This window comes from Lissotriton helveticus, chromosome 1_1 (assembly GCF_964261635.1).
Source record: "Lissotriton helveticus chromosome 1_1, aLisHel1.1, whole genome shotgun sequence".
NCBI lineage: Eukaryota > Metazoa > Chordata > Amphibia > Caudata > Salamandridae > Lissotriton > Lissotriton helveticus.
This window is the reverse complement of record NC_136057.1, coordinates 1,084,765,702-1,084,787,926: the sequence shown is the minus strand read 5'-3', so window position 1 is coordinate 1,084,787,926 and position 22,225 is coordinate 1,084,765,702. Positions and strand designations below refer to the sequence as shown.

Sequence of the window (22,225 nt, the reverse complement as noted above, 5' to 3'; positions counted from 1 at the left end):
ATCCCTATCTCTAAGGTTGTATCTTTTCTCAGAGGGCTCCCTCTGGGGAGACTTGTCACCTCGTTCTGGAGATCTATCTCTTCGTTGAGGAGACCTTCCATTTCATCAGGACCATACAGGGTCCAGCCCTGTATATTCCACTCCTATATTTAAATAAATAAATTTGTTTCAATATGCTATCTTTGCGCTGTTGATTATTAAACATGCGTGTTTCATACATACGATTTATGTCTTATGGGCGTATATGTATAGGTGCTAATTTGCACTTCATGGTCTCAGGCGAGGGCAGGATCACCTCGTGGAAACATTGTTCCTATCGGTAAGCCCGCTCAGTATTACCTACTCGATCCTCACCCGACCGCATATGCTTCCACGAGGTGATCCTGCCCTCGCCTGAGACACGCATGTTTAATAATCAACAGCGCAAAGATAGCATATTGAAACAAATTTATTTATTTAAATATAGGAGTGGAATATACAGGGCTGGACCCTGTATGGTCCTGATGAAATGCTTGGGGGAGCATGAAACATGTCGACCATAGAACACTGATCTAGCTCTAACTTAAGGCCAGATAACAGTGTCACTCCTTTTTAATACGTACCAAACTAGGAGCAGAATAAATTGTTGAGGCCCACTAGCACGGTATTTTTAATCACACACTCACTCCACCTTCATCACACTTTGCACCACACATAGTCTGTCACAAAAAATAGTGCTCCTGCGTAGTCCGCTAGTCGCAGCACGCCCCTTTTCGTAGAGAACTGGGATGGCCCCAATGATGAAGCATGTCACCGTGGGGAAACCCCGGTGAGTGAGGGGACTCTAGAAAGAAATTTTTCTTTCTTATCATGGCAAACACTGTTAAAATTTAGCAGTAACCATACACACAAACTAGGTCTCCGAACCCATCACATGGGTTCCTGATTTTCTGATATAGACTGGAGGCCGACCTAGTTTAGTTTACCCTCCTTCTCCCCCCATTTCTTGTTTTTAAACCAAAAACTATACATAGGATTCTCATCCTACTAAGTTCCGGCGGATTTTAACCTTTTACCCACTCCAGACGTCTTTTGGAGTATTTACGGGAAAAAGGGTTCTGTGTGAAAAAGACCGACTGAGTTACTCTAGTGTCTTGCGTTAGATTATCGCCTTACCAAACGTTGGGCGCCATGTAGTGTAGTTCCTATATTCCCAATAGGCTCTGCGCATTGGAATAATATAAACAGCAGTGTAGACGTAGTACTGAGGTCGACTAGGTCTCTACTGACTATATTAGACTTAATTCGTTTTGCCAGCTAGCTCAGAGGTCACTAGAAACTTTCTCGAATAAACAAGGAGGAGTTTAACTTCCCTGGATAGACAAGAAGGGATTAGCTTCTGACAACCATAAAAAATGACAACTTTGCTCCCTCAGAATAAGAGTGTATCTCTAGAGTCGTGTGAAAACAATAGACAGTTATTTTACTCAGTCAATCGTCCATACTTAGTTTCACCAGAGTGCAGAGAATAGAGAGACGGGCGTTTTCAATAAAAGGTGTTATTTATTGAGCAGTCTTCTTTCTCATGCAAGAGAAATGAATTGCCACAATTGCAATACTTAGCATAAAGTGAAGTGCGTACAGTAAAAGGAGTATTATAAAATAATACTGTAAAAGCATTGATATGGTTTCTTAGCCATATGATACTTTAAAATAGATAAAATATATACATACATATATACATTGACTAACGTACTCAACTGGTGCTTCTAAATACGCCTACCCCGGTGTACCTGACCTAAGGCTTATACGTGAGAAGGAGTAAGTAAGTAGCAGTATAAGTTAAGTTGGTTTTGCCAAGAATCTGAGTCAAGAATTCTCTTTAAGGGTTTAGTCAGCTCCGTACCTGGGTAATAGAAAGCAGGATGTCTGGTATCTCTTTCTCAGGACTCGATATCCCAGCAACCCGCAAGGGCGGCTGAAAACACCGGAGCTGGATTTCTCGGCAGGAGAAAAGACAGCGTCTCTCTCAGTGCGTCAAAAGGGAGGGGCGGCGTCCGTGGGCTCTCCGCATCAGCTGGGCTCTCGGGCAAGTAGATAGCCACTCTGCTCCAAACCACCATGTGTTTGCTTAAGGCAGCATTGGTATATTTATACCTGAAAGGTGCCGGGTTTGATGTAAGGTTGGACATAAGACGTCACCAAGAACTAACAGTTCTTTCTGACTCTAGGAGTTCTCGTGCAAATCAAAACAAGAGCAGAGGGATTTCCCGGGCTGCTGGAGGCTTGGTTTGTTTAAAGAACGCGTTGTACTTTCTAGGAGTCTAGAGGAGTAGCCATGCTGTATTTGGACTGCATGGGTTGTTACTAAATATGGATATGATTCTTATGCCTTTATAAGGATATTATTTATTATAACCACATAAGGGCATAAATTAGGAATATCGAATTAGGGTCCTAGATAGAAATACAACAGTGGCAGCTGCTGTCCCTAAGTGCACATGCCATGAACACCGGAGGGTCTGTAAAGTGGACTCCACAAAGATGTTGCTGCTGTTGATGAGGTCTGTGCCCTTTCTAATGAGTTCCTATTTAGTGCTGGACAAGTTCACAGGCGTCCCTTTTGTCGTTTCCTGACAGGGTCGGGAGAGTCACTGAGGGGCAGTGAGTAGCTCTGAGCAGCACGGGACATTCGAAGCAAGCCGAGAGCGCACAGCGGCTCATTCAGAGCACTCACCCTACATGACTCGCTGGAATGCAGCCTACTCCCGGGCCGAACCACTTGCACAGGAATTCCGGGGAGCGGCGGACTGTACGGCTGCCAATTCCCACGGCGCCTTGGACTGTCTCCTGGCTGCGGCCGGCTCCTGTGCGCAGGGAGCGGCCGGCTGGTCCCCTGAGCGCCTGCTGGCGATTAGAGTTCTGATTGCTGAAGTGAAAAGAAAGCACTCGCTGCTCACATATGCAGACTATAATTACATTTCTGGAAGCAATTACACCTTTTTCTTTTTTTTTTACCCACTTCAACTTTTTTTAACATTGGGCATCATGTTACTTTTCAGCATTTGGCACTGATGGTGCCCCCCCAAGTTAAACATGCCTTCCTCCTTTCATGCTACATTTCTTTAATTCGAGACAGCTTTCGGGCCCACCGCCTCTCGCATCTGATAAAGAGGACATCCTGCAGCTGAACTGGGAATCAGCGGGAGGAGGGCGGGAACAAAGACACGGACAGCGGGAGGGGCGCCAGAAAAAGACACGGCGGGGAAAGAGAACAGCAGCGGCCGACCTAATCAGCGGGAGGAGGGCGGGAACAAAGACACGGACAGCGGGAGGGGGGCAGAAAAAAGACACGGCGGGGAACGAGGACAGCAGCGGCCTACCTCATCTTAAGGAGCAGGAAAATGGCGGCCGCAAAGCTCCGAGCATTTTCGGATTCGGGGGCGTGTTTTGGTGTTCTGAGTGACGGATGATGTCACTGGTGGAAAGAACGCCAAAAACACGCCCCCGAATCCGCATGAGACAGGGCTTGTTTGGAGTGATGCCTCTCTCCTCCAATGGCTGGCCTCCGTTTAGGAAGCCAGCCAATGGAGGAGAGATGGAGGAGAGAGGCGGGTTCAAGCCTCGTACTCCAAGACATTAAATCTCCGACCAGAGACTGCGCAAGCGCAGCCTTTAGGTCCTCGACCTAAAAAAGGAGAAAAGGGATATGGGCAGAGATGGACAGAATGGAAAAGGATGAGGGGACATGGAAGAGAAGAAGGATAAGATAATAAGAAACCAGGGGGGGAAGTAGAAAAGTAATGGAGAAAAAGAAGAAAGAAAGAAAAAAGAGAGAAGGAAAGGAGAAAAGGATAGAAGGACAACTGGAAAGTAGAGAAGGAAAGAAGAAGAAAAGGAGAAAGAAGAGATGGGAAGGGAGAGAATAAGCGAAATAATGAAGAGTATTACAGGAGAAGTCAAGGAGCAAAATAAGGAAAGGAAAGAAGAGGAAAAGGAGAAAAAAGACCAAAAGGAGGAGAGACAAAGCAAAGTCAATTATAAATATGAAAGAAACGGAGGTGGAAAGAGGAAAAAGAGAAACGAAAAACAAGGAGAGAAGAAAAAGAAAAGGAGGGAAAGGAGAAAAGAGATATAAGATAAAATAACAGAAGGACAAAATGAACAGTAAAACTGCAAAGGCAAGACTGAAAGGAAAAAAGATAAAAAGAAGAAAAAGGGGAGAATACGAGAAGGAAAGGAGAGAAGAGAAGGAAAGTTGAGATGGAAAGGAAAAAAACAGCAAAAAGTAGAAAAAAGATAAGGAAATAAAAAAGGAACGACTGAGAGATGTGCAGTAAAAAAGATAAATATGGAAGGAAGCAAATGGGAGAAGGGAATGAGAAAACGGGATGTGCAGCCAGTACCTAACACTTTTTACATTGTGAGTCGTGACATCACAGGTAAGAATGTCAGGAGTGTTTACATTGCAGATAGGTATTTAATATTTTAATTTGAAGGCTTTTACATTACAGGTAAGTTATTTTTTAATTATTTGGAGTCATCTGTTTTAGCATTATAAATGTGTGTATAAATGTGGAAATTTTACTCGCATAAAACCATTGAAATTCCCACGTTATAGTTAGTTGGACTCACTATAACTTGCGCGTGCAATGCACTGCTGATGACGTCACATATTACATCACTCATGACATGGTCAGTGACATCACTCATGACATCACTGATGACATCTCAAATGACATCACTGATGACAACATCCTTGTGACAAAGTGGCAGACCTCCTATCAGCATAAAATAACCTTTGACACACACATTCAAAAATAGAAACTAACATTTTCTTAACCCCTTCCATGCTCATGACGGAACGGTTCCGTCATGAGCGTCGGTTGAGCTGTGCTCATGACGGAACCGTTCCGTCATGACTCCGCCCGCGCAAGGCGGAGTCAGCATGGGCGGGGAATTCGCGCCGCACGGAAGCGGTTAAAAAAAGAGAAACCAATACCAATTACAACAACTTATTAGGTAATTCCAACATCTACATACAGATCCACTCATTCACCAACAGTTCTATATAGTCACTCATGCATGTACTTACTCATCATATGTACTCATACACCTATACATCCTGTTACACACTAATACTCATCCATATAGTTACTCACACACAAATTCACACATGCAAATAAACTATCAAAATACCATTTACTTGATTATACTGCTATATACACACCACTACACATACTTCTACAGAAACTGAAACATATTTAGTCTCTTAAACAATCAATTATAAAAACACATACTCACTAACCCACCCATACACACAATCATCCACCCATACAGTCTTGCACACATGCTGTCTTCAAAATACATACAAATAATGAGTCACTCATTCATGCATCTGTGCTCTAAGTAATATCCCCCACCGAACCATACAGACACTGATACTGATACTCAAAAAAACAACTAATAACCAATATACACACTCATGTAGCTACTCACCAACCCATGCAGCAACTTATACACAAAGTGAGACACAGATACAGATATTTAAATATTTAAACATTACTCGCTAATATATGTATTCACTAAGATACATTTAATAAGTCAGTTAACCAATCAATTTTACACAAAAAAAACATCCATTTAGACATTTATTTACCCATTTATTCTTCCATCAACCTTTAGATATACATATATAAAAAATATTTATTTTTCAGAAAGATACACATTCACTGGATGATGTCATCAGTGATGTCATTTGAGATGTCACCAGTGATGTCATGAGTGATGTCACTGACCATGTCATGAGTGATGTAATATGTGACGTCATCAGCAGTGCATTGCACGCGCAAGTTATAGTGAGTCCAACTAACTATAACGTGGGAATTTCAATGGTGTTATGCGAGTAAAATTTCTACCTAACTATAACTGGTGTGAAACCTATGGTTTTTTCAGTGAATTTAATAGGTTTTGTAAATGCTAATTCCTAACTATAACTGGTGTGAAACGTATGTTTTTTTCAGTGAATATATATATATGTGACATCACATTTAGGAAACACAGCACAGATCATATTTACAACCATCTGCCTCACAGCAGGGATAAGACTGAGGCAAAATCTTGCACATGAAGCTTCACAATTTTACAAAATACAATTCCTCTATGCAAACAAACTCAATATGCTTCCTACACTGAGTTAACACAGCTAACATCATTGTAAAGAGTCAAATGTATTTCTATTAAACATGCACACATTCTTTATTCCTTTTAAAAAATGTAAAAATAATTTTTATGCTTCATGAAGCCAAGTCCACTGCACACTTAGATACAATCCTCCACATCTAGGCTCCCCAGGAAAGCCCAAACATGTACCTTTTTTCCCCATATTTAAAAAGTGACGCATGTATGCGTCATTTTTTAAACCTTTGCGCCACATTATACTCCAAAATGTAAAATCCATTTATTTTCCCCAAAATCGTTTTTGACATCAAATTTAGGAAACACAGCACAGATCATATTTACAATCATCTGCCTCACAACAGGGATAAGACTGAGGCAAAATCTTGCACCTGCCTCACAACAGGAATAAGACTGAGGCAAACGCTTTCACATGGAGCTTCACAATTTTACAAAATACAATTCCTCTATGCAAACAAACTCAATATGCTTCCTACACTGATTTAAAACACAGCTAACATCACTGTAAAGAGTCAAATTGACACCTGCGTCTAAGAATGCAGACAGGTATATGCTTCATGAAGCCTAGTCCACTGCACTCTTAGACACAAGCTTCACCAACTACGCTCCCCAGGAAAACCCAAACAAGTACCTTTTTGTTCCATATTTAAAAATTGATGCATGTAGGTAGATGCGTCACTTTTTAAATAATTTTCTCCAAAATCGTTTTTGACATCACATTTAGGAAACACAGCACAGATCCTATTTACAATCATCTGCCTCACAGCAGGGATAAGACTGAGGCAAAATCTTGCACCTGCCTCACAACAGGAATAAGACTGAGACAAACGCTTTCTCAAGGAGCTTCACAATTTTATAAAATACAATTCTATATAACTATATAACTCAATATTTTCTTGGGAAGCATAGGTGGTGAAGCCTGTGTATAAGAGTGCAGTGGAGTTAGACCTAGGTCTGATCTTCTTTGTAGTTGTGGACAGTGCTGTCTTCCACTATATTTTTCAATAAAGGCCTCACCTTTTGTGCACCACTGGAGAATCCTCACCTGATCTGAAACCCTGTATTGATTGTTTGCTTTTTATCATTGCTTTGTTGTTTGGTAATAGTGGTCTATAATGTGCTACTGTTTTTCTTTAACACAGATTGAAATCGTTATTTGAAGAAAAAGCAAAGATGCCCACAAAGGAAAGGACAAAGAAACAACGTAACCGGGAAAAATCAAAAACAGCAACGGAATTACAGCATTCTTCCACAACAGATACTTCAAAAAACAGGAACAAAGCTCCTGGTAAGACAACTAAGTCTTTTTTACGCAACATATGTACATCCAGAAAAAATGATGGACACCATGTAGAAAAAGAAAATGAGAGAGTAAAATTGAAAAGGAAGGAGAGAACTTCAAAGAATCCTAAAACTGGAGCAGGAGAGAATAATATGTATAGGAATAGAAGGCAGAATCAGTTTAGAGACATTCGTAGACGAATGTTTCGCAATAGAGTGGTTTTAAATTTGTTAAAAAATATTAAAAAAGGTAAACAGAGAGCTGCTTTTTATAAGAAAAAGAAAAGTGTAGAGAAGATTGTTGATCAGGCTTTTGAAGTTAAGAAAAAATTATTTATTTTAATAATCAATAGAATTAGGACACTTAACAAGACAATTGATGTTTTCAAATCAAACAGTAGATGGAAAAGAGTAATTAATCGGACTAATTTTTGTAAAGTTTTTTCTGGAGAATGGATGCACAGTTCAAGTTGTGAGCCATTTTTTAATGAGGAGAGTTACTTCCAGGAGAATGATTTAGTGCATGCAGTTGACACCAGTGGTCGAGCGTATGAAGTGAAAGACGGTTGTCCGATTGAAAAAGAGAAACTTGTGCCTAGAGAACCAGAAGAGGTGTTATCTGATGGAGTTTTAGGGAGACGTACTAAGGGTCCAGTGTACACTTGGAAGTGTAGTAGTATTTGTAGTGTGCGACAGGAATCAATTGATTTGTTTTGTAATTTCTTACGTACATATAGTAAAAAAAGTATAAAGCAGAAAGTGAAGTTGTTGCAAGACTTAGATCCTTGCAGAGTGAGAGGAATCACAGGTTTGCAAGGCCATTCACTGGCTTGTCTTTCTAGAAAAGTCTGTCAGAGTGTTTTTCATCATTTTAGGATGTTAGCAGTGCATAATACCAAAATGAGGAAATTAGTGAGAATGTTGTATTATGCAAAAAGTCCAGCACTTAAGCTTAAACAATTAAACAGTGCTCTTTTGCATGGAACAGAATTAGATGTGAAGAAGATTTGTGAAGAAATTGAGATTTGTTATTTTCGTGAGCAAGAGGACAGTGTAGAAATTGAGACAGCAATTCAAGGTAATGTGGAAGACAATGTACAGATTTTAAATACAGAAAAGTTTGAGAAGGAAATTACCAGGTTTAAGGTGAAATCAAGTGAAAGGTCGAATTTTACTTGTGTGTGTTGTCGACGGACTCATTATAAGATTCAGACTAGGTTAGTTGATTTATATGCAAAAAGTGAAAAGATGGATAATTATGAGTGGAAAGATTTAGCAACTTATTTGTGGGTGGAGAATTCTTTTGATTTGAGTTCTGATCAGCGTATTTGTAAATATTGTTATGACAAATTAAATCAAAACAGAATGCCTGCTAGAGCTGTTCATAATAATCTGGAGTTGATAGACATTCCCCGTGAATTGATGGATTTAAATACATGAGTCTATTTTGATTCAATGTGTCCATCCTCTTCATGCAATTGTTCGCATGGAGCCTAAGATAGGGAAATTGCCTCCTACAGATTTGCAGAGAGGATTAAAGGGAAGAGTTGTTTATTTGCCCCTAGATTTGAAAAAAAATATTGATACAATTGGTATAGAAAAAGTAGAAGAGGAACCTTTAGTTATTCTAGTTAATGGGGTTCCAACAAAGAGTAAAAAAATCTGGCAAGATTTAGTAGATGTTAGGAAAGTCAAAAAGGCAACGTTGTATTTAGTCAAAAACAATGAGTACTACAAAGATGTATGTGTTGCAGCAGAGGAAACAGCTACAGATGAAGACAGTGATTGTTCAGGCGGCCAAATTGAAAAAGTTGATGTGTCTAGAAGTGAAGAAATATATGAACATTATACTGTTCATCCTTTGCATTCCAAAGAAGTAATGGGGAATGCAATTGAATTGTTTCAAATGAAAACAGCAAAAGGAAGTCCCATTAGTGTATGGGAAGAAAGTTTGGAAGCTCGTTGTTTTCCACAGCTATTTCCAACAGGTCGAGGTGGACGATATGACGATCGACCACTTCAAATTCCTGCATCTGAATATCGAACTGTAAGATTATATGCTGAAGATGCAAGGTTTCGTCAATGCATTCCCTATTTGTTTCATCTACTGTATGAAAGTGACTTGTCTGGGCTTTCTTATGCAGTAAACCATATTCTGAAAAGTGGAGCACATCTACAAAATGTTTCGGCGAGGGACTTTATGGAGAAAGTGAATCTGCAAGATAATATTTTAGAATCTCATCTAATCAATCTCATGGCATGTCAGAGTGGTACAAATGAGTATTGGTACCGTCGCCATGGGGAATTGAAATGTATGCTAAGAAACTTAGGAACTCCTACATGGTTCCTCACTCTTAGCTGTGCCGAGTATGCATGGGAGGACTTACTTCAATTTCTACGAGAGGCCAATGCTAATATACAAAATATAGAATTCAAAACACCTGGAGAACTGTGTTCTTTGGATCCAGGGAATGTATGCAGATATTTTAATCATAGATTTGAAGCTATGATGTCTCTTATTACCAAAAAAAAAAATCCTCCCCTTGGAGAGGTTTTGGATTTCTTTTGGAGAAAGGAGTATCAAGCGAGAGGTGCTCCTCACATACATATGTTGTTGTGGATTAAAGATGCACCCAAATTTGAAACAGATTCGGATGAGACAGTGATGAGTTTCATTGAAGAGTATTCAACATGTGCTGTTCCGAAAACTACGGAAGAAAACAGTTTAAGGCAACAAGTTTTACGCTTTCAATCCCATCGTTGTGGAAAGTACTGTCGTCGAAAATTCAGAAACAAGGACAAGTTCTACACAAAATGTCGTTTCAGCTTTCCACGACCAGTGATTTCTAAAGGAAGAGTAAATAATTTGATGTCTTCTCTGCGACATACTGTGACGAGGAAATCACCAAAAAATACATACAATTTAAAAAGAGACGAAGAGTCCAAGTACATCAACGACTACAACCCAGTGATTTTGTCCATGGGGAATGCTAACATGGATATTCAATTCGTTGCTGACAACTCTATTGCTGTGGCTCGATATGTGACGTCTTACATCACAAAAAAAGAAAAGACAGAACTAAAGGAAATGTGGGAGGACATTTCACATGAAAAGAGTCTAAGCAAGAAATTATACAGTTAAAGTCTGAAGATGTTGTCGCATCGAGAAATTGGAGCGTATGAATGTTCTGATCGATTGTCGTCAGCAAGTCTCTATGCCAAATCTAGAACCATCATTTGGGTGAGTCTAGGTCTTGCTGCAACACGAAATCGAGTTTTGAAATCTGTTCAAGAGATAGAGTATTTGGCGGAGAAAGAACCAGAAAGTACAGATATTTTGAAGACAAACATGTTGAATACATACTATCCAAATAGAAGTCATCACCTTGAGAACGCTTGTCTCTATGAAGTTTTTGCAGAGATATATTTATAAGAGGAACATCAGAGAAGATATCAATAATGGAATATATGAAGTCATTGGATGTGAAAGATGTCTAGTGAAACAGAAAAAAGGTCATTTGATTAATCATCGCAAATTGAGTTGTGATAATCCAGATAAAAGAGAATTTTATTATTTGGCTCTTTTGCAACTGTTTAAACCATGGCGTGAAGAAGAGGAACTTCTTGGAGATTTTCTCTGTTATGAAGACTCCTTTAATGCAACGAAGGATACCATAGAATGTCCTGTTTTTCCAAATTATCTGCAAATGTTGAATGAAGAAATAGAGCAAGAAGCCACAATTGCTGCAGAGATTGCGAGAGACAGTTCTCAAGGCAGTCAGAGTTCTGCTTCATTGAGTCAGGATCCACTAGGAGGACCAATTATCCAAAATGAAGCTGCTACTGCCATGGATGAGGTGGAAAGAGCTATGGAACAAGGTCAAAATGATGAAGTTAACTTAGAAGATTTGGTGAAACAACTAAACCTTGAGCAGAAACAGATATATGACGAAGTCACAGAACAGATTGAACATGGATTCAGTCATGAGAAAAAAGAGTGCTCATGTACATCATTTAAGCCTGTCCAACTGTACGTGAGTGGAGAAGCGGGAACTGGAAAAAGTTTTCTGATTAAAGCCATTGCAACTTATCTGCAGAAAAGGACTGAATCACCGCTGTCTTGTGTTGTTACTGCTCCAACTGGGCTGGCAGCACATAACATTAAAGGGATTACTTTACATCGTTTACTGATGCTGCCAGTGGAGCATGATAACAAATTGGAGTATCGCAAGCTATCAGGAGATGCGTGTTCCGAAGTTTCGAGAGTCCTGAAGAAAATGAAACTTCTCATCATTGATGAAGTAAGCATGGTGTCAAATATCATGCTTGCTTTTGTGCATTTGAGAATACAAGAAATTCTTAGAACAGACTATGATGTCTTATTTGGTGGAAAACATATTATTGTTTTTGGAGATCTTCTGCAGTTGACTCCAGTGAAAGGACAACCTGTGTTCAAAATGCTCACACATGAAGATACCAGGAAGTGCTTAGGGAGCATTGGAAACGTTAATATATGGTTAAACTTTAAATATGCAGAACTGCTTCAAAATATGCGGCAGGCAAATGATGAAGATTATAAAAATATTCTACAAGATGTAAGGATCGGAAAAGTAAGTCAGCAAGGGAAAGAAGCTTTACATGCACGATTAATTTCAAATTTGTACCCAAATGAAAACATTCTTCCAGAGAACATATTTAAGAAAATTAACGAGAAGAAATCTGGCATATGTTTGTTGCCAACTCTGAAAGAATGTTCCATGTTCAACAACAAAATGTTACAGTTAGAAAATGAAGAGATAGGTAAACTGGAAGCTATTGATAAAATAGAGCATATGGGAGCAACAATTAGTTTGTCTGAAAATTTGAAATCAAAATTGGATTCATTAGAGAAGACTATATCTAAAACTGCTGGTTTTGAAAAGACTCTGAATGTGTGTTTGAATTGTCGTGTCATTTTAAGAAGGAATTTAAATGTTGAAAGAGGTCTAGTAAATGGAGCAATGGGTTATGTTGTTGGTTTTGTGAATTACAAAAATAGAGATGGAATTGAAATTTTAAAAATTAAATTTGATGACATTGATGAAATAGAACAAATTTGTCGTTGTTCAGCTTTCCTATTTGTTTGGCATATGCGGTGACAATTCATAAGTCTCAAGGTTTAAGTGTAGATAGCGCTTTGGTGAACATTGGAAGTTCTGTGTTTAAAGAGGGTATGGCATATGTGGCATTATCACGAGTCAGAACTTTATCAGGATTGTACTTGATTGAGTGTGATGAAACAAAGATTTGTGCAGATCTAGATTGTGTTAAAGAATACAATAGGTTAAGAAGAGAGTATGCTCCACATTTGCCTCAATATCCTCTGATTGAAAAACGTGTGGTAGGCCGAAAAAGAAGAAATGAGAGTAATTGCAGTGAGGTATCAGCAAAAAGGCATAAAGTAGATAAAAGTGTAATTGTAAAGAGAAACAAAAAGGATTCTGTTGAAGATGTTGTTGGATTTCAGTTTGAAAACAGTTCTGGTGTCAACTGCTATGCTAACGTAGTAGTTAATGTTGTTTTTTTTCTTCAAAATTTACAAAGACAGATTGTTGAAAATCGGGAACAAACATTGTGCTGTTTATTGAATTCTGTGTTAGACAAATGTAGTAGTGATAGAGCAAAAATAGAAAGTGTTTCAGAAATTAGAAATCTTCTAGATATCTGTTCAGGTCAAAATCAATTTTCACAGGATATTCAGCAGGATTGTCAGGAATTTTTAATATATATGTTTGATGTATTACAAGATGAAGGAGTAGATATAAAAAAATCTATTTGGCCTTTCTTATCAATGGCAACATGACTGTGATAACTGTGCTTCATCAAGTACTACTAGAATAGACTCTGAAAGATTTATATATTTAACTTTACCAGACTGCAAATCCGTGTCTTTCAATAATCTAGTTAAAGCAGCGGATCACAATATGGTGTGTACCCAATGTAAGTCTGCAATGCTGTCCACATTATTTCTACAAAATTATGGTCACTATGTTATTTTAATGTTCCAACCATGTAGACCTGATGGAACTAAATTGACAACTTCTATTACAAATGTTGTGGCTTCTCAGTTATCGATATCAGGAAGAACCTTTGCAACTGTAGCTATTATTTTTCATGATGGTCCTTCTACAACATCAGGGCATTACACATGCTATTTAAAAACTTCTAAAGGTTGGACCCAATGTAACGACAATCATTTGACTTTCAAACAACGTTTGCCTTTTGGCTTTATAAATTCATATCTAGTGTTTTTACAGCCAAAATTTAGGTAAAGGTAATTGGCCTATGAAGACGGGAGGAGTACTCATATATACTCATACATCTGACACTATTGGGCCAAATGGAAAGGTGCAAGAATGAGTAAAGAGTCATGACTGAAAAAAAGGAGTATCTTAAAATTTTGAAAATATTTCAGATGTTCTTGGAGCTTTTCTTCTAGAAAGTCGATGAAATGGATTTCTAAGTGAACAGCAAAATACTATGCAACGAGAAAAGGACCTCCATGATATACTATTTGGCCTCAAGAAAAAGTAAGTCAATCAAAGATTAGCGTACATTTGTCATTTGTCAGTATGTAAGTTTTTTTTTAAAACACAATCTTTTAGATTGTGTTTTTTTTTCCAGCTGTCATATGATGAGTAATTTGAACTCACTACTTTAAGTGAAATTCAATATATTCTGAGAACAGCAAAAATAAACTATGTAACATGTTGTAGAAGTTATTCTATACTTTGGATTGTGTAAATTAAATTGTATTCCCATTCTCTGACACTCACTTTCCTTTTTTCATCTTCTTTCAGCTCTTTTTACTCACTTATAATGTCTTTCTCTCACTCTCTGTAACCCCCGTTCCCTTACTCCACTTCTTTGACAACCCCTCATTTTCATTTCAACTGTGTGTATCCCGTCTCTCCCTTGCATACCTTTTCAGCTTTCAGTCTTTCTGCTTTTCTTCTCTTTTCCGTATTTTCCTCCTTTGCTCTTTTAGTAATTCCTGTTTACTCACTCAGCAGTATTATTGCACTCTATCACTATAAATCACCCACTCTCCTTAGCTTATCTTTGTTTGCTCTTTACTTTTGACCTCTTCTCTCTGTTTTTCGTTCACTACTTCTATGTCCTCAGTGCCTCACTCTACTTGTGTTATTTTCACTTGTGTTTATCTATCTTCTATCACTTCTTTTACAACAACTTCACTGCTCCTCTCTCATCGTTCTTCATCCCATTTCTTTTACTCTGGTTCCGTTACTATCCATCATTTCTTTTCTTTCAATGTCCTTCTCTTTACTTTCATCACCAAATTATTTTCTCTCAGTACCACTGTTTTAGTCGTCTTCTCCTCTCTTTCCTTTTTTTTGCAGACTTACTTTTTTTCTTTTCTCACTCATTGTACTCCACCTCACTCAGTTTTTCTCTTAGTGTGTCTACGTTATAACTTCCTCAGTCCATTTCCTTCAATTGTTGTATATTATTCTGTCTCCCTTCATCCTTTCACCGTATGACTGTTCTTCTCTTACTCTCAGTTATCTTCTATTCCTCATTCTTCTAAATGCATCCTTAATTAGACTGTTTTCTGTCTCAGTCATTATCTTTTTACTTACTTCTGTTTCCTGATTTAGTTTTGCTAACTCACATTGTTTTAGTATCTTTCTTACCTTCAGTTCATTTCTCTGTACTTCTCTCTCTTTTTCTTAGTGAATCTATATGCCTTACTCTTTGTAATTTGCTCTCCTTCTATTTCTTTTTCCCTCCTTTTGTCCTTCTACCTTAGTTTATTTCCCTTTCTGTGTTCTTCACTCTCACTTTATTTCTAAATAGAGTGTTATGATGTTTTTAGCTCTTCATTTGTATCTTTTAATTTAAAATACATATTTTACTAAATATAACTTATTTTTTCTTCTCTCTTTCACAGATACCAACTGTAGTAAAAAAATTAAAGTTACATTTATTATATGGTAAGTATGACTAAAAAAATGTAGTTTGTTATCACCCTTTGCTTTAAGGTCACTAACATTTTCTCAATCTACCCCACTCCTGTGTTTTTACTCTGCTTCTTTCACTTATTCTTATTCTCCATGTTTACTCCCCTTTCCCTATTTACCCTCTCATATTCAACTTCTTTTGATCCCTATTCTTTACTTCACTTACCCTCTGTTCCCTTCCTTTGCTTCTTCACTCATTCTCTTTTTCTTAATTATTTACATTACTCCTACACATATAGCTCATCCCCCTCCCAACACATGCACACACCTGTAACATACACCCACACACTCACCACACACACCTCATACACACAAAAAAACCTCCCACATACACTCTTCAAAAACACACACACATTCCATACACACACATACATCGAACACATATACACCCCACACTCATACACTTTTCATACATATTTCACACACCCTCATTTCTACCCACACCAAAACAGTCCACACAACCACACCCACAGACACACCTTACACAACCAAACTCCTACCTACACCCACTGACTCCCTGTAAGTCACACACATTGCATAACTTAACTTTTTTTGCTGTTTTACTCAAGCCCATTCAGGTACTGTTTCCTTTACTCTCTATGTCCACTCTCTATGTCACTCACCATGTGTTATCCTAATTCAATATTTCTCCCTCTTTCACCCCTCTTTACTTATACTATGGGTAGCGCACCGGGGAGCGTAACAAGGGGAAAACCAAGAGAAACAGTAAAATAATACTTTAGAGTGCTTTGAGGTAGGGTAGCTGTTGTGTTGTGTGGGTGATTTACTTACTGCACTCCTTCCACTCCTTTTCTCAGTCCCTCTGTTCTCACAGTTCCTCACTCTCGTTCACTCAGTCCGTCTCTCTTACTCTAATTGTCTCTGTCTCTTCACTCTTTCACTACTTGTTCATTATGTTTTCTCCCTGAAGTTCAAGCACACTACATTATTTACATTTCTTTGCTGCTTCAATTATTCCCTTTCTGTTACTTCTTCTTTTCTTCTTTCAGTTTTTTCTCTCTGTCAATCCACATGTTTTAACTTTAATCGATTTTATCCATCTTATTTCATCCCTCTTTAGTTATGGACACTACTTTTTTCTCTCTCTCCCTCACCAGTGTTATTTAAATCTGGTTCCGTTATTACCTTTTATTTGTACATCATTTTTTCACTTTCCATTTACTCTTTACAGCCACTCACATTCTTCATGTGCCTCTGCTTTAGTATTATTCTTCTCTCTTTCTTTGTTTCACAGCCTTATATTTTTTTCATTTTCTCTCTTACACTTTCTTATATCTTTTACACTGTTTTACTATGTATTATACAGTACCTCTGTGTTGCTCTCTCTTGCTGTCTGTCTCTTAACATTACTCTCTCTTTCTCTTTCTCTTATGCTCTCCTTCTCTTGTTTTTTTTTTCTTTTTTTTTTATTGCGCTAACGGGGCGCTCTCCGGTGCGCGCACCGGGAAGCGCACCTATGAGAAAAATGAAGTCAAGAGTGCTAAAAATTTTAGTAATTTTTTAGAAATGGGAGGTAGTTCTGAAAAGAACTTTTTTTTTAATGTTTTTGTTGTTTTATATTTTTATTTTATTTTTCTGAACATTTTTTATTTTTTTTGTATTTTTTGAACAATTTTGTTTTTTTGGGGTTTTTTGGGGGGGAACAACGAAAAACAGGCATTAGAAAGGGCTCAACAGGAGCAAAAAAAAATTTACTTCTTGGGGCGTTTTGAGCACTTGTGGTTTTCAAACGCTCTGTTAATTAAAATGATACTCATATTCCCATATGAAATTAGTTCACCACAATAAATGCACACTAGCTTCATGTGCACAAAATTCTGTTGAATGTTTAGGACCGTCTCCCTCGCCTCTGGTCCCGATAGAGTTACCTGTGACGATGTACTGGCCACAGGAGTTGGTAGGTTATCTTGGAGGTGACGCAGCTCAGCAGCGCTGTAATTGTTTGGATGCCACCTCTGCATGTGGCGGTGCATAGTATAGTTACCAAAACTATACTTTTTGTTTGTACCTCTAGACAAAACATCTTTACAAATGAAGCATGTCACATATCGGGCATTGACCTTTTTTTGGTCTCGAGGAAAAGAATAAAATTGCCATATAAAATGGTCTTTGTGGTGTGATTTGCGGGGCTGTTCAGGCAAGAACTGCCTCCGCTCTACGTCCTCGTCCTCTTCTTCTTCCTCTGGGTTTGGAAGGAACTGCGCAGGTGGTCCTTCCTTCCTAGGTGGTTGTGGTGGGGGTGGGGGTCCACCAGCTGCAGCTACTACAGATGCCATTATTTCAACAAGGAGAAACAGGTCTTCCTCTCACAAAGATGAAAGTCAGAGTGAGGAAAAAAGGAGGGGTTTTCATCATTTGGGAAAAAAAATAGTTCTAAACCAATGAAAAGTGTTATTTACAGGTCACATGACCTATCACGCTTACGTTATGCGTCCCGCTCCGTGCCCGGAGCGCTTCCGGGGTGCTGTGCTTCGCGCCTCGTTCGCGCTCCGGAGCACTTCCGAGTGCGCGAACGCGGCGCATCATAAGACGCATTACGCGGCAACGCGATACGTCACGCTTACGCGACGCGTCGCGATGTTGTTCTCGAACGCAGCAGTTGTGCAAACGGGACGTTTCCGTGCGCGGACCGGGTCGCGGCATAAAATTGAGCTAACGGGAAGCTACCCGGTGCGCGAACCGGTAGCGAAACTAAAAATATATATATATATATATATATATATATACATAAAAAAATTATATTAAATACATATAAAATATATTTTTCCTTTAAAAAAAGAATACATTTAACAGCTTTTAATATTTGCTATTAAAAAACCATTGAAATTCACAGAAAAAACCATAGGTTATAGACCATATATAGTTAGGAATTAGCATTTACAAAACCTTGAAAATTCACTGAAAAAACCATAGGTTATAGACCATAAATAGTTAGGAATTAGCATTTTTAAAACCTTATTTTACTCACACAAAACCATTGAAATTCGCATATATAGTTAGTTGCACTAACTATATATTTTGCGCACCCGCAATCCACTGCTGATGATGTCACATATTACATCATTCATGACATGGTCAGTGACATCACTGATGACATCACTGATGACATCTCAAATGACATCACTGATGACATCACTGATAGCAACATCGAGTGTCTGTATGTTTCTGTAAACTTTAAATATGTCCTACATATTGAAGAATGAGTGGATGTATAAGTGTCTGGATGAAGGATTTAGTAGGTGCATGACTGACTGTATGAGTGAGTGATTAAATGTGTCTCACTGAGTGCATGGGTTAGTGACTAAACTGTCTTAATTTGTGCATCATTATGTCTGTTGTTCTGTAAACTGCTGCATGTATTGATCAGTAGCTATATGAGTAACTATATGGGTTATTGATTGGTTGCCCAATTATTTGTATGGGAGACTGAGTGTGTGTGTGGGTGGTTGGGAGGTGTATGACTCTGTGCATAGATGTGTGAGCAGTTGATTCACTAGATGTATGGGTTCAAAAGTTCATGTGGGAACAGCTGTATGAGCGGTTGACTATGTGCATGAGTGTATTGGTGAGTGAATGGATATCTCAGTGCTACATGTCAAAGTAAGAACATATGTAAAACACAGTATATGTGAGAGTTGACATATATAAATAACTGTGCATAAGAGCCAGTGAATGTGTGAGTGGCTGTATGGATCATTCTGAAATTGTATCAGGGATTGTATAAGAGAGTATATATGTGTTAGTATCTGTTTGAATAAGTAAGGTGTGTATAACTGTATAGTTGAGGAGATGGAGGTGTGATTGATTCTTTGCATGACTGACTAGGTGTGTGAGTAACTCCATGGATGAGTGACACTCTGTGAGTGTCTGTTTACACTGAGTGTATATAAGGTTATATTAGAGTCTGAAGAAGTTCATCGTATTATCACATGAATGATGTCATCAGTGATGTGATCAGTCATATCAAATGAGATGTCATCAGTGATGTCATCAGTGATGTCATTTGAGATGTCATCAGTGATGTCATCAGTGTTGTCACTGACCATGTCATGAATGATGTAATATGTGACATCATCAGCAGTGGATTGCGGGTGCGCGAAATATATAGTTAGTGCACCCAACTATATATGCGAATTTCCATGGTTTTGTGTGAGTAAAATAAGGTTTTAAAAATGCTAATTCCTAACTATATATGGTCTATAACCTATGGTTTTTTCAGTGAATATATATATATATATATATATATATATATATATATATAACATTTCTATGGCAAAATGGAACCCCTCATTTTGTTCCTTTTCAAATTAAATGTATTAAGTGTTACCACTTTATTCCAATCAAGATGACTTCAGGTGTGCCATACTTTTGTCATAAGTAAGACTGTTAGCGTTCTAGTTGTTCTTTAGAACACTCTGGGACATTCTGTCATTGGGCTATAGTTGGGCTACATCTGGCTGATATTTGGGCTACATTTGGGCTCTTTTGTCTCTGGTGGCCATCTTGGGAGACTGCATATCAGAATTTTTTTCATGAAATATAAGAGGATTTGAGAAGTCACTCAAAATGTGCCCTAATTTTTCTTTCTTCAGCACTAATCATAATTTCTATGGCAAAATGAACCCCCTCATTTTGTTCCTTTGCAAATTAAATGTTTTAAGTGTTAACACTTTATTCCAATCAAGATGACTTCAGGTGTGCCATACTTTTGTCATAAGTAAGACTGTTAGCGCTCTAGTTGTTCTTTAGAACACTCTGGGACATTCTGTCATTGGGCTATAGTTGGGCTACATCTGGCTGATATTTGGGCTACATTTGTTTTTTTTTGTCTCTGGTGGCCATCTTTGGGCTACATTGGGCTACATTTGGGCTCTAACATATATATAGCCCAATGTAGCCCAATATATATTTTGTCAAAGTTAATTTTCGTAAAAACCACTGGAGCATATATCTTGAGACATAGCAAAGGCACATCGGGGTACCAGTCCCTACAATTTTGCCAAGTTAGGTGGAAATCCATTCAGCCGTTCGGGCTAAAAGTGAGTCCAACCGCCCTATGGAAATTAACATGGGGAAAACACGTTTTGGGACCCCCCTTTTATCTTGGCCCCCGCTTGACGGATGCCCCCGAAGCTTTCAGGGAAGGAGCGGAGTGCAGCGAGGCAAAGTTAAGGAACATTACAGGCAGATCCCTCATTCGGCGCCAAAGTTATTCCCAATAGGATGTTGCAGATTTCCTATGGAAAACGATCCTAACTATAACTACCTACTGGCGACCGCCAGTAGGTAATATATATATATATATATATATATATATATATATATATATATATATATATATATATATATATATATATATATATATATATATGAACACCAAATCTTCAATCCTTTGCATAAAGAAGACACGGACCCCAGGCTGCAGTAAGGGAGATTTTATTCACCTCTCAGGCGACGCGTTTCGAGCAACTCGTGCTCTTGATCACACACCATGCACCTGGTCAGCATTCATTTAAATACGTTTTTTTACTTTGCAGTGCTCCACCCCTTGAGTCAATCACATGGTGCATAGACATGGAAAAAACATTTCTCTATGCTATTAAATTCGGCACCCACCATCACTGCACTTAATTTAAAAAGGCTGGGAAAACAATATATCTGCATGAATGCAAAAACCCCCATTGATCTTTTAGAGCATTCCTCACTGAAGCTAATATACACTGAAATTTGAGGATGTCCTATTTTAATTATATCTCAAAATTAATCATAATAGTGCTTACTCAAACAATGTATATACACATAAAAAAATATATATATATCTATATAAAAATATATACGTGTTCTTCTATATACACATAATTACATCACTGTACAACTATATATAATATCATTATAATTTGGACAATCCACCATTCCTGACATGAATGCCTAAATGTTCACAACCGTAAATGGAACAAGTCATGAAAGTGTATGCACATAAGATCAAAAATTCAAGATTTCAATACATTTACATATCCCCCAATGCCCATCTTCATACCCTTAGTGACAACAAAATACTATGTGATATTAAATAATTGAATAAACCAACAAAGTGCCTATAGGCACCCTTTGTGATTGCAAGTAACTAAAAAAGTGAATATACTATATACAACAATTTTTTGTTTAACATGATTGTTGGGAGAGAGTTTCGACAATCACTTAGCTCGTTATCAGATTCATTTTCATAGTAGATGTAATGTCGCACCCATTGCCCCCATGGTGCCATTTGATGCAAAATAGTATTCATATTTATCATACGCGGTGTATATATTCTGAGAACCCTAAGAGACTGAGACATAAAAAAGTACAAAAATTCACATAAGGATATAATTCCTGTTACCTCGAGTTAGTACTTGAATTCATGTTACCTCGAGTTATTACTTGAACTTCTGCCCTTAATCAGCTAATGTGAAAAATTATAACATATGGTGTAGGTCTTCAGTCGTGTTCAATCCATTTGGATATTTACTGTCCAGTTCTACTATAAATTCAGTTTCTCTTTTTCTGCGGAGTCCCTCTCTATCACCTCCCCGTACTAAAGGAGCCACCACATCTATGACAAAATACGTCAACTGAGATAAATCATTGTTGTGGGTTGATTTAAAGTGGCGTGCTACCGGGTAGGTGTTGTCGTTATTAACTATTGCCCGTAAGTGTTGCAGTATTCTGACATGCACCTGCAACTT

General features: G+C 38.1%; 1 protein-coding gene across 2 annotated transcripts in view; it reads left to right on the top strand.

Annotated features, from left to right (window-relative positions):
• Window positions 1-22,225, top strand: part of LOC144772185 (GLIPR1-like protein 1) — a 417,152-nt gene that overhangs the window by 343,131 nt on the left and 51,796 nt on the right. The window lies entirely within an intron of this gene.